Consider the following 12119-nt stretch of genomic DNA (forward strand, 5'->3'; position numbering starts at 1 on the left):
TTTTTTTTAAATGTATAGAGGAAACAGAATTATGTATGCTTTTTTAGGGTAAGCTACCCTTTGGTAATTTTCCTGTTCAGTGCACTCTGGTTGATTACAGGTTTATCAAGTAACATACAGCACAAAGGTGATTCTTGTTTTTTAGGCACAATGAATGCATCATCAGCTCAGTATCTACTGACTCTATGAGTCAGTAATGTTCTCCAATTGGAGGAAGCTGAGAATTGTGGATATGACAATGTGATTCTTTTCTGCCCAGATTCAGGGAAAACTTTGTTGATCAGTACAGGCAACCGATTGAGCGAACCATATTCAACATGGAAGGATCACCAGGTGAGGAAAGTGGCTGATTATATTGTGTGATTGTGCAACCAAAGCAAACACAAGGAGATGATAGACGGAGCGCTGAAACTTTTTGTGCGACAGCAACATGTAATAAAGTGACAGTTCTGTATCAGGTCCAGTCAGGTTTGCTTGGAAAACCTAAGCTCCGTCCGGGGTAGCTGTGGCTCAAAGCCATCAGGCTTTATCAAAGCCAACTCAACAACAAAAATCCACCACAGGGTTCTGGAAATACGAATCTTTAAAGAAACAATAAATTACAGCTTTTCACTTAGTACAATAAATCATCGTAATATTCTGCGACTCGAAGTTTAGGGTTTTGCCATTACAAATAAATTGTAAACAGCTATAAGGGCATTGGTTTGGAGACCAACGTAGACAGAGACAGAGAGCCAGTCATAGTGACCAATAGGGTCCCGTTGAACAGATACCTCACAATTAAAGCAGTCTCCAGGCTAGTTTCGGAGTCTATGGGTGAACTGCTGTAGCAATTAATGGAGTGGCCCTTATTCAAGGTACGCAGGATGCTGAAGGTGCTCATGGATGCTGAGGATGCTAAGTTGGTGTCGAGGGTCTTCTTGTTGCCACCCTTTGGTCCATAAACACATAGGGGTGGCTTTGGCCTCAGGAGTTGTTGTACCTTGAAGTCCAGCTCAAAACCAGTTGTTCCCTTCAATTTGCAGTAACTTCCCTACAGAGCGCGGGCGACCAAACAACACTCCGGCACCTTTTCTGGGGTCGCAGACTCAGGTACAAATTTTAGGGGGAAGGACGCAGTCGCCCAGCCTGCGTCTTGGTGTCCAGCAGCGATTAAGCTTCTTGGCTCCAAGCTCTTTAAGGAGCAGTGTTGGCATGTGAAAGTGATGATGTTCACTTTTCTTTGGTTGTGCAGAACAGGTCCACTTGAGCAATGGCTACCTCATAGCCTTATTGTAATGGGGTTTTTTATGTTGGATATTTTCAGGGATGCTATATGGTCTCTGATTTCCTTTGCTTCTCATTTCCGTTTGCACATGAATACTGCTTCACTTGGGGCTGATATTCTCAGGATGGCTGATACTTACCTGAGATCGTGGTTCTGTTCTGCAAGGTCACTGCTGGTCTTGTTTCCTGCATTGAACCTTTGTAACATGTGTTGCACATGTCTCATTGTAGATTTTCTGTGTGCTTTTTACTTACTTGCTACAACATCATCTCATATAAGGCTATCTGAAAAAGAGGAGGTATGACAGAGTAATGCCTAAATTCCTTATTATTTATCTCCATTACTCTGTGAGCTCTTTTCATAGGTTAGGACCTCAGTTGGAGGGGTGAGCTGAAAGAAAACATAGCTAAAAAGATATGCATGCCGCATATCTATCTTTGGAGTTATTAATTAAATGTGTAAAGACTAAGAATAAGAAGAGTAGGACTCAGAGTAATGAAGCTTACCGGAAAGTAATCCGTAATTGCAGACATCCATTTGAATAATTCAGAAGAATGTTAATAAGATACATGCAAGCTTTTATCTCTCTCTCCTGATTAGCACTTCTTATAAAAGGAAGGCACAATTGCCTTGTTGCCTTTGATACAACATATTGCAAAGATTGCTTCTTCAACGTGAAATAACTAATTCCTATTGAAGTGGACATTAGGTTGGTTGAACTACTGGCTCATATTTCACTGTGAAATCAATCTGCAAATGATAAGTGTAATGTTGACCATAAACTGTGACATGGCATTTAAGAAAATTAAGGCATTACAGACTAAACGTAATGAAGATCATGGTGGTATTTGATCTTTCAAGCTTTGGCTCTCTATTAAACTGACAGCTTAATTGGCAGCTGTGACCTACAGCTAATTAAGTCTAATAAGGAAGAAAGAAAATATAACCTGCTAAGGCTCTCATGCATGATTTGTGAAATGCAGAATGTCACAAGGTTTCAGTTATATATTTAAACTTTTCCTCACTGGGGACAGTCCGCGAGCTGGCTGCGTTTCTGTAGAGAAGCGAGTATTTATTGGCCTCTTTATTCTGCAAGGTATCATGGACTTCTATAGAGTCAACAAAGCACACGTGTTCAATAGATGATATCAATAACAGGAGCCATCATTTTGTTTATTAATGACACTACTCAGGAAACTATATATATTTTTTTATTGTGTTAAATATAAAATACGGAAATTCCAGCAGCCTTGAGTATTGAACAGAAAGCACGACCACATGTTTATTCTATCAGAAAAATGTGAAAGAGATCACTCATTCTTCCAATCATCATTGTCCATCACAGTGTGCAGTGGCGGCTGGCTTGTATCAAAGGTGGTGAGGTGGGGGCACAAAAAATACAATAAAATGAAAATAGATTTACCTAACTTGCAGCGTGACGTCCTCCTCCCTTGGGTGTCGTCTGGAAGCTCCGGACGCAGGAAGCTGCACCACCCTATCCTGGCGCTGCTCTCACAGCATGAGAGCAGCACCAGGATAGAGCAGACTCTTCCAATGCTCCTGAGAAGACTGGAGGCCTGCTCTTTCTCTAACCTAGCTGTCAAAGACATCTAGGTTAGAGAACTTTCAAATGTCTATGCCTGGCTAGCTGTCCCAAGACAGCAGGCCAAAGAGACATGCACATTCTAAAGCCCACTGCTCCCTGCTGCTGCCACGTGGCAGTACTGGTCCTGTACCGTCCTGACAGTTCCAAATGGGTTGCTGAAAAATAAAATGGTAATAAATAAACGTATTACCATTTTATTTTTCAGCTCTGGGGCTTGTGGGGGTGATGCTCCGCCACTCAAATAAATGGAAGACCCGCCCCTGACAGTGCGGTGACCAAGTAAAATTGCATCACATCTAAAGGACATTTGGCCGAATCTCAAGAGTGGTCGCAAAGTCCAAAATGAGGACCAGCACTCCAGTCGGATGAGCACAGCTTTCATTCAAGTGGGGTTGAGGTGGTCATACACAATTTAGAAACATATTTCTGTTATTCAAATCAAGTCGTCAAGTCAAGTCAAATATTGCTTTATTCGAGGTTCACTCATAAAAGCATGTACAATCACCAATATAAAATCAGACTGACAATCATTTCAGTTAAAGATAAGAATACGACTAAAACTTTCAGTTAAAAAATGAGACTTGATTACTAACAAGCAGATTAAAACATAAATATTGATACAGAGTAAAATTAAGAAATAAAAATTACAGATATAAAAGTGCAGACAGACTAATAGTATAATAATAACAAAACAATCAAGTGTCTAACAGTCTCTGTCTAATAGACCACGCCCATACAAGATACTTAGCTGTAGCTATAGCTAGGGGCAGTAAAGTGCTAGTGCTTATGATACATTAAGCTACAGCACTGCTAGTAGTACCTAAGTTCTTACACATTGGTGTTAGCCAAATGCGTCTTGGGTCAGCATAGGCTGTGCAGGCAAATAAAAAATGACCAATTGTTTCCTTGGCGGCACCACAAGCGGGGCAGCTATCGGTAAGTCTGCCTCCCCACCTTCCAGTCAGAGATCTAAGGGGAAGTGCGCCTGCTCTTAATTGGAAGAGGAGCTTTCTATCACCCGGTCTAGTTATGGCGTCCCAGTAAGGTTCGAGGCAGGGATACGACTTGGCTTCTAAGAATCCTCCAGCCATGGACGCTGCACTAGTACTACTCCAGTTCCGAGCGGCCACCTTCTCCCAATAGATTTCTTTCATGATTTTTTTGGTTGGAAAAATGGTTCCCACTGGATCTTCCCAAAGCGACCGGAGGCCAGGTTCACTCAGATTTACTCTAAGTGTTTTAAGCCATCCGATTTTATGGAACACATCCGCTTTGATAATGTCTAGGAACCCTTCAGCAAAGTGGGAGAGCTCAGGCGTAGTCCAAAGCCTCCGCCAATACAGAATCGGACGAAGCCTAACCAAGTCTGCAACAGCTTTCCTGTCCAAATCGTACCTAAGAGGCAGTAATGGAGTACTCTTACGGACACCGGTAATAGCCAGGAAGATTTTGTTTTCTGAAGTTTGGAGTGCCACTACCTTCTCAATTCCCCACAGCTCAGCACCATAAAGCGCAGAGCCGAGGGCCTTGGCTTCGTATACCTGCAATGCTGGTTTTATTGGTTTGGTCAAGGATTTTCTGTGTTCTGAACCAAGAGCACCAGCCAATTGCCTATGCCTTAATGTAGCAATATCTATGTGCTGGGACCATCTGAGATCATTAGATACATGAATTCCCAGATACGTAAAAGCATTTACTACCTCTAAGGAACGACGATTCATAGTTAATTTGGATTTAAAGCTTCGGTGGGGGTTAAAGACCATAAGTTTTGTTTTGGCCACATTAACTTCTAGGCCATACTCCCCACAGAATTGGTCAAAGATGGATAGAGCACGCTGTAGCCCACTTGGAGTCTTTGATAAAATCAGCGTGTCGTCTGCAAACATTAAAATAGGTATTTTGGTGCCAGCTAATGAGGGAGCATCCACATTTGAAGACAACATGCGAGCAACAACCCCGTTAATATATAGTGTAAAAAGAGTGGGCGCCATCGAACACCCTTGCAGGACACCCCGTTCAACCGGGAAGTCTGCGGTCACCTTTCCCTGCCCCCCCCCCCCACTGGATCTTAGCAAAGTTTGCTTCGTGGAGCCTCATTATCATTGTCACTAGCTCTCCTGGTAGGCCCAGGTTCCTCAGAACCAGCCACAGCTTGGACCTAGGTACTAGGTCGAAGGCAGCCCGCAAATCGACAAAAGCCGCGTACAGGCTACCCTCACCCAGTAGCACGGTCCTCCACTGTAGTAAGGTAAAGCGGAACACCTGATCCACCGTGCTCGTAGACTTTCTAAATCCCGCTTGGAATGGGGACAGATCGTTGTTCTCCTCTGCCCAGTCAAGGAGCCTGTTTACAACCAATCGCCCAACTACCTTTTGGATGGTGTCAATAAGGCTTATTGGCCTATAATTGCCCGGTTGGGATCGGTCTCCTTTCTTAAATACAGGTATTATGACTGCACCTTGCCAGGATGTCGTTACAGTTGCACCCTGAGCAATTGCATTGGCAAGAAGATGGATATACTTACACCAACGCTCTTTATCGTTGATAAAGACGTCTGCTGGCACGCCATCTAATCCTGGGGCTCTACCACTAGACACTGTACTAAGGGCCATCATTACCTCATTAGTACTAAAAGAGTTATCTTTATAATAGGCAGGTCTTAAGCCGACCGCCACGGTGGCATGCTGTGTTTCGGCATACTGGGGCTTAAAATAATTGACCCACTCCTCCTCAGGTACGTTATTATTAGGAGGGTCGGGTACTCCCTCTCTGCCCCACTTTACAATGTTCCAAAAGAACCTAGAGTCTTTCCTATCACTAGCTTCCTTTAACTCTAGCCAATGGAGCTCGTCCCATAATTTCTTTGCCTTTGTTACACTTTCCTTATATTCTTTTCTGGCAGTTCGAACGGCCATAGGTTGTCTACCTTTGATAGCAGTTCCTAAAGCTAGTCGTGCCTTCCTGCACTGGGCGTTATACCATTTGTCTGCTTACGGGATTCCCCTCTATTGTTCTTCGCTGGTTTCAAGAAATAATTCCCGATGGCACAAAAGAGGGTATCATGAATTGCAGTCACATTACTCGTTCCTGGGTTAGACAGATTAATTTGTTCAATGGTCATTATTGCTTTGTCAGCTTCAGTATTAATGTTAGCGATGGCCTGTTGTTTGGTTACAACATGTGCCCATCTTAACCTGCGCATGTCGTTTGTAGGGACAATCGAAGGTGGGATAGCCCCCTCAGTATTTGTGATCACATTAGCAGGTATCCACAATTTGTGCCCTACGCACAATGGGTTGTGGTCACTTTCGATCCTCCATTTAACACACCAGGGTCCATAATTTTATCCTGCATAAAACATAATCAATTCTACTTCTGTGCCGCCCATTATCAAAAGTACTGGCCTCAGCCTTATCGCTCAGAGTCCTCCCATTTAGTGCTCTTAGACCCATTTCATAGCATATGGCATTCAGACAAATGACATCCTCGGACCAGCGAGAGACAGGTTTCAGATCTAATTTGGGGACACCCCATTGCCTATCCTCTTCATCCACAAGGAAGTCATCACCAATAGCCAGGCGTTCGAAGGTTCGATTCAAATCACCAGCAATCACAATGTTATTATCTTGGGAGTGGGTTTCAAGGAGGGAACCCGAAGCCACTAAAACTTCTGACCTCCCACCCCTGCTACCCTGCTACCCCTCGCATAGACATTGTAGATATCGAGCTGTCCCACAGTACCTGAGTCTACTCTAATAAGTTGGATATCTCTATTTCTGGTGTATACCACCTTAACAGTTAACGAAAGACTCTGGCGGACCCAGATGGTTAAACCACCCATAGGCCTGCCCTTTGCACCCTTGGATGCTGGCACAGAGTAGTTTAAGTATCCCAGGGCAAAAGATGGTTCAAATAGCCACGTCTCCTGGAAAATGCACATGTCAAAACTGTTAACAAAGCTTAGCCAGTCCTGAGAATCCTGTTTAGAATGCAACCCAGCAATGTTCCATGAAACTAACTTCCCCACACCATCATTGGTACTGTCAAATGACTTTGATGAAATAATTACAGGGGTATCTGTAGACTGCCCTTGATCTAATTCACATGGTGTTCCTTGGTACCGATTGATTATGGAACCAACCCCGCTCCTGATATCAACCTCTAGATTGGGACTCAATGAGAGGGGGCAGTAGCCCACAATTCAACCCCTGCTACCTCTGTTAACTCTGGTGCTTCCATGCATTTCCCAACATTCAGAACCTCCAAGTTTCCGCTATCTGCGATCAGAAGGACCGATGTTTGTCAATCATTACTATCTAACCCAGAACAATTCCTCACACTTACTCTTCCTGTGGCGTTAGAAGTGGGCACCTGAGTCTGGGGACATGTTTTCCTTAGTTGGATCTGCGATTGAGATTCTGTTATTATTAAGTGCAGAGGAGTTTGAGAGCTGTAGTATCACTCTATGTTTGGGGGTAGGGTATCTACATATAAGGGAGGACAGTGTATTGTCTTCATATTTTTGAGGTGTAGTGCAAACACTACGTTTCGTAATTGTTTGAGGAGTTCTACACTGATATTTTTTGCATACCCAATTACAACTCTGTGATCTAAATGTAAATGACCTGTCGTTTACTTTTTGCCTAATTAAGTATACTGTGATTCTAACATAGTCTTATGGATCCTCTAAATAGAGTGAGAAGGTATTGGGCTACAATTACAGGTATGATGGACTGCAAGAGACAGCAGACCCCCCAACCATGTTCATTCCAAACCTGAATTAGGTTTTAAAGAGCAGACCAAAAAACAACAAGGACTACTTAAAAGAATGATAGGAGATGTGCTGCATCGATCAAAGTCCAGGGGGTATATTCTGACAGAATGCAGCACCACCCTGGAGGCAAGAAGCAGTACCACATTAGAATCAGTAAGAAGTACTTACTGTCTTACACTGCCAATGACAGTGTGTTGCAATGGGTGCCATATTAGGAGAAAACAATTCACCGAAATGCTTTTATTGAAGGACAGACATGGATAGTTTTTAAAGGGCATACACCTCATGGTGTAGATGACTGCAAAAGAAGTTAGAATCATCACCCAGAAAAATGTGAACCTGAAGAATTATGATAAGCACAGCTTTGTCTTATGGACAAGATATGTCGCGAAGGCTTGCTGGCAGGCTACACTTCTGTTGCTCATATGAGGCCAATAAATTCAAAAGTCTTTACAATCTTTGCTATCAGTTTGTTTTACAACCAAGGAGATTTACATTCTATGAGAAGGAAAATCCTCAACTGAAAGTACCAGCTGTCCCATCCTACCATTTTATCATTGATCTAATTTTGACTTATGGCTAGATTTGAAGGGTTCCTATGAAATTTTGGATTTTAAATTTGGGAGTGGGTGTGATCCAGCGAAAGGCCAGGATGAACATTTCACAATCAACAAATTACTTAAAACGGGCCCACAGACACATTCAAGTTTCCTGACTGTTTCGCTGGTGGTCAAGTTTTATTTCACTTTGATCTGAATTAGTCAATGTCTAACTAACCTTCACAGATCAACACTCTTCTTTTGGTCAATGGAACATTAGTCGAGTAGTTGATAGTGATATTAACAAATTCATTAATCTATCTTATAACTTTCAATAAAATAATCACAGACTCCAAGTAAGAGTCAATACATTTTGTCTAATAACTCATTCAAAATGAACACTCATTTGTACAGATTCATAGTGCAAACTCCATCAACATTCATTTATCAAATTGCGTTCAACTACACAGACGCATTCAACAACTTTAATGCATTAGGAGCGATAGATGAAGAGACAATAGACACAGTAACTCATACTTTGCAAAAGATATGCAATTTCAAGATGAAATATAGTTACCGAATGGTGAAACGGGGAAACCCAATCCCTGGCCAAAAGGATTGGTGGAGGTCACCTGATAAAGAGTCAGGAGACAAAGATTATAGGACAGGTGCAGAATAGAATTATACTTACTAAACTTCTCTAGAACCCGAGAGTGTAAGAGAGAGCATCCCTCTCTTACACTCTCTCACTCCTCGATATTCTTCTTTCTGCAATTCTTCAATCTAATCATGCTGCCTTTCAGTATTGAATCTTTCCAATATGTTCTTCACCAGCAGCAGCTCCCACCCACTCCTTACTCAGCATCAACGTCAACCTTCTTTCAACTTAGGTCACTCTAGTTATACTCTTTAATTCTGTCCCATCCTCAAAAGTAGCAAGTATTCAGGAATTATGGACTGTGATTGGGCAGGGGCAGAGGAGTTGGCATCACCTCATGCAGTAATTCTTGATTTCTTAACTAATTCTTTGTTTAGTAAACCCTTCCCATTTAATGTATTCATTATTCAGAAACACTTCCTTTCACACACATTCACAGAACAGATTAGATACAAATTTTATATAATTCTACAGCTGAAGAGCGTTTCCGGACATCTGTCCTTGGTTCTTGGCAGCCTGTCAACGATCTGGTTAACAGGCCACTTCAAAACTTCAGTGCGCAGACTCAACTTGCATTACGTTTCAACCGCCATCTTTCCCTTGGCTTAGCTCATCAAGCCCAAACGTACACTATTGATAAAGGAATCATAAACAGATGTTAATTTCTCAAATATGTTATTAGCAGTGACACCTACAGTTAGTGACACCTTGTGCATGCGTGAGGTTTTCCTCTCACATCGGTTAATTACATGGTTATTTGTGCGGTACTAGTTCGCACATGAGCAAGACGATTTTCGGTTTCAAGCGGGATTTCAGTTACGTAGCTAATTAGTCTTTGTTATTTAAGCAAGCATAAAGCCATTTCCCCATGTATGAATGTCGTGTGTATGTTAATTTTCTTCTATCTATTATTTCTATTTGTTAGTACCTGTTAACGAGAGGTTGGTCTGAGCAAGTTTCTTTTCCTCGAATCCTTGCTCCATCAGGTGCACAACCATTTTAGCAATACAATATAATAAAAGGTTGACGCACAGATTCAATGAGAAAACCTGGTCTTAATACTTGGTAGCTACTCCCTAAAGAAGCCAGAGAGATTCATGTTAAGTATTTAAGACGCAACAAAACAATAACAAATCCAGAAAACCAAGCAATAAAATTCTTTTAATGATGTATAAGAATAAGAACATTTTATGAAACCAAAAAATGGTTGAAATGTGATAAAGGGAATGATAACTATGATTTTTGTCCGATATTCAGATGCAGGAATCTGCACTGATTGTTCATTATATCGTCCACCTTTTCCTGTTGGGAACAACTGCGCAGAACAACTAGCTTCCAAGCTTTTTTCCTATACACTCATGAGACTTCCCTTTGCTTTTTCATTTGGAATAATTCAATAGTATTCCCCATCACTTCTTTCGAATGAAGTGGATGTACACTATATAATGTTCATCGATTTCTTCACTTTTGGACATATCCACTTTTTCAATTTGACCACTTGACGTTTCAGTATCATCTCCTAAAAGTATTTCTTCTTCTCCCACATACATATTTTTATAGTACTTATTGTTCTTTATCAGATACAATGCCTTTTGCACTTTCCTAACATCCCATAATTCTTGCCAGATTGTCTTACTCTTAGTAGGAACACCATTAACTAGAATAACTAGTGGCTCACTTTCTACATTCTCTACACCAATAGTTTCAATATTTTGTTTTAATCTAGAGGTAAATATACAACTCTTCCTTTTAATCCTCTCTGTAAATCTGTAGGAGGCAATTTACCTGTTTTAGGCACCATACGAACAATAGCCTGAAATGGGTGCACACATTGAATCAGAATAGACTCATACGTATTTAAATCTATCAGTTCTGGAGGAATAGTTACCAATTCTAGATTATTATGGACCGCTCTAGCGGGCATTTTATTCTCGTCTAATTTGTTATAACAATATTTACAAATACGCTGATCAGAACCCAAATCAAAATAATTCTCTACCAACAAAAAGGTTGCAAATTCCTTCCACTTATCATTATTTTCTCTTTCACTTTTTAAATACAGATCAACAATACTAGTCTGATTTTTATAGTGAGTTCGCCGGTAACAAATACAAGAATAATTTGGCCTTTTACCTGAAATCACCTTAAACTTTGTCATTTGTTCTTCAAAATATTTTGCAGTAGTATGTTGCACATTCTCTTCAACATTTTCTTCTATTAATGTGTCAGTTTCTGCACTCTCTTGTTCAGGACCAAAGCAACAAAACTCAGTTTCATTACAAAACGTCTTCACATCTGATACTGACCCACGGAAAAGAGCACTGTTCAACTCATTTAACATTAATGTTGGACTTTTTGCATAATGCAATCTTCTTACTAACTAACCATTTGAGAATGATGTACTGCTGACATCCTGAAATGATGAAAAACCCTTTGACATACTTTTCCCGAAAGACAAGCCAGAGAATGACCTTGCAAACTAGTATGTTTTCTCACTCTGCAAGGATCTAGTCCTTGCAACAGCTTAATCTTTTGTTTAACACTTTTTTTTTTACTATATTCTCGTAAGAAATTGCAAATACTACTGCAAGCCCAAGTGTACACTGGGGCTTTAGGAAGTCTCCCTAGAACTTCATCAGCTATCACTTGTTCTGCATTTCTGGGAACCATCTTCTCTTTCTCAATTGGACAACCATTTCTAACCTCATAAGCTCAACCACTTGTATCAACTGCGTGCAACAAATTATTGGTCTGAAAATAACTCTCTTCATTACAGAAAGGCTCTAAACTTGTGTGTTTCCATTCACCCCCCCCAAAAAAAACACACAAATTAGTTCTGTTATTTACTCTTTTCTTCTTACTTTTGGCCTTCATAAAATGGATTGGTTTATCTAGTGATCGAATTCTGTTTAAAACTAAAATGAATAATTTCCTTTTCAATTCAAAAGCCTTTTGAACGATGGATTCAATATGCTTCTTCTTTTTATAAAATAGTGCTCTTTTTTTTATGTTTTCACATCTTTCAGTAAGTTAAATACAACTCTATTAGAAAAAATCTTTTTTCTGATTTCTTTATACTGATTTTGCCTTCTTTTACCATACATTGTGTCTTTTGAATGCAATTTTCCATTTCTTCCTTTGTTTTTATTCATATTATTTTTTCTGGTCGAAGCATTCTTTGTTCTTTGTACAATATGTACACTGTTTCTAGGCTTTGAAAGTTTTTTAATGAATTATTTTGTTGTCTTACCGGATGATTTATTCTTTTTCTGCA

Source organism: Lissotriton helveticus, chromosome 4_1, assembly GCF_964261635.1.
Source record: "Lissotriton helveticus chromosome 4_1, aLisHel1.1, whole genome shotgun sequence".
Taxonomy (NCBI): domain Eukaryota; kingdom Metazoa; phylum Chordata; class Amphibia; order Caudata; family Salamandridae; genus Lissotriton; species Lissotriton helveticus.